Raw genomic sequence first — 2,605 nt, forward strand, 5'->3', positions numbered from 1 at the left:
ATTATAAAAACAATATTTGTGCACTAGGGACGTTTTTTCACTAAAACTAATGTAAAGTCAGTATAGTCATGTAGGTCTAATCATTTTTTTACCAAAACCAATTTTAATGGAAATATGACCGGTATGTCATCATAGGCGCTATGCCATCATAGGCGCCTTTCCCCTATATAGCTGCGTCAAACACACTTTATTTATAAGATAACTAATTGTATTTTTTTATAACTGCAAGAACCGTCAAAAACAAAACAACTTCTTCGACATATGCATTGTGCAGTATTTTTAAGACTTATCTTACAATGACTGAAAAGCGGACATGGATTCGACGCGCACGAATCTAAATCATTTATAAAAAAACAAAGGATAAACAACGTTATAAATGCATTATTATACTATAATAAACTATTAAATACAATTCTCTCATTTAACCATGATTAAATAAAAAAATGTACTTATGCAAACAAATATTAGTTTTTTTTATATCTACATCAATAACAGTATATCAGTTTTGTTAAGCAATTCAATCTTTGACAAAATCTTACAAAGAAAGAAGAAAAAATTTATTTCATTTACAATGTGCAAAAAAAGTTTAAACTGATAATATAAATATGTAAATGTCATGTATGCAATAAGTACAACAAAAAGTACTTGTAGCGGATATTCTAGTGACAATATGTTTTATCACAAGCGTATATTTATATAAAAAAACTTTAGAATCTAAAACAAATATATTACTATATACTAATATAAAAAATGTGCGTATACATACCAGACAACATAAATATAAAAAATGTGCATATACATACCATATAATACTAATATAAAAAATGTGCATACACATACCAGACAATAAAAAATTTATTTAAAAAATTTTATACTCTTTTCAATTATTAGTATTCTTTTTGTTATGGATGTAAATAATAATTTAATCACTCAACACACAAAAAAAATTATATTCAAGGTAATAAAAAACGCTAGTTTGATATCTGATAAATACTTAAATATGGCACCATCACCATTATGGCATAACATCACACTCTTGTTTATAAAGTGTTTTATGCTCTCCCATTGTGATCATATGCCATCATGTGCCCATCACATTTTTTTTATAAACGTTTCCAAAACTTTTAATCTATAATATGTAAATGAGCAAAATAAAAAAATGCATTAACAATGGGTAATTTTAAACTCCTTTCAACAAAGAAACTTACGGTAAAAAACTATGAAAAAACAAATGCTCGATTAGTCGCAAAATGTATTTAAAAAATAGTGGTTAAACAATGTTTAGAATATTTATATTCAAAAACTAAATATCTATAAAAAATTATAAAAATAATTGTTGTTTTTAATTCATTGTGAGATATGATCAAACACCTCTTGATGCAACTTAAAAAAGTTAACTAAAAAAACATAGGCTGAAATAAGTACTATTAGGTTTCAATTAAATAAAACAAAATAAAAGAAAACACTATACGTCTCTCTCATTTAACCATGATTAAATAAACAAAATGATTCAATAAAAAAAAAACAATATATAAAAACAAAAATAATTCAAAATGTAAATAAATTTTTAAATTTTCTACAAAAAAATGTTGTATATACAACAACTACAAAGAAATAGAAATGTAACATAATTTATTGACTACAAAATCTATTACAAAACAAATATGTATACAAAAATGATAAGGAACGTTTTCAAATTTATTAAATATAATGGAAAGTATGCAACTTTAAGTTAAATGAAACAATTTGAAAAACACAGAGTTTCTCTTAAAAAAAAAACGTCTAAAGTGCCTGATAAAACTTAATTTATTAAATTAAAAAAATAAACCATCTTAAAAACTGTTAGGCTTACCACTAGGATCTGGAGTATTAGGATTCTTTAATTCTATAATAAACAAAACATTACTTTTTAATCGTTAAAGATAATCTGATAAAATAATGAAGCCAATTCTATTAAATGAAATTACCGCATGCAACGCACACGGGTCTGAAACATATATAAAAAAATCAAAGGGTAAACAATGTTATGAATGTTTATTTGTGTCATAAAAAATAAACAATATAACATATGACAATCTTATAATGATTTAATCTATTTTCTGAAAAGAAAGCGTTTTATATACAATAAACACTAAGAAATGTGCTTGAAACCAAAATTTCATTATCTATAGCAGAAAGTATATTATTTCAAGTTAGAGTAACGAAAGTGTAAAGCTTGGAGTTTGAATTCCTCTTGAAAAAAAGGACCTGATAATACCTATTTTTTTAAATTAACAAAAAATAAATCATCTTAAAAATTAATAAGCTTACCAGTAGGGCCTATAGAATAAGCCTCGAATATATCTATAATAAATATAATATGATTTTTTTTTATCTGTATAGCATTAAAATAGTAAATATTTTTTTAAAGAAAGTAAACTGAGAATAAATAATAATAACAAATATTACATTTAATAAAATAACTATAACACTAATATGAGATTTTATCAATATTGTTACTCAGTAATTACATTGTTACTCTCAATTCAAATAATATTTCAAAGAAATTGATTAAAAAACATCTTTTAAAAACACCTTTTAAAAACAACGTTTTTATTGAAATGTT

General features: G+C 23.5%; 1 long non-coding RNA gene across 1 annotated transcript; it reads right to left on the minus strand.

Annotated features, from left to right (window-relative positions):
• Positions 1-226: 226 nt before the first annotated feature.
• LOC136090229 (uncharacterized) lies at positions 227-2,371 on the minus strand. Its single transcript, XR_010643269.1, has 3 exons — positions 2,311-2,371; positions 1,853-1,885; positions 227-334 (listed from the first exon to the last, which is right to left on the minus strand). It is a non-coding gene; the product is annotated as an uncharacterized LOC136090229 (long non-coding RNA).
• Between the last annotated feature and the right edge of the window lie 234 nt (positions 2,372-2,605).

The sequence above is a fragment of the Hydra vulgaris genome, chromosome 13, assembly GCF_038396675.1.
Source record: "Hydra vulgaris chromosome 13, alternate assembly HydraT2T_AEP".
Lineage (NCBI taxonomy): Eukaryota > Metazoa > Cnidaria > Hydrozoa > Anthoathecata > Hydridae > Hydra > Hydra vulgaris.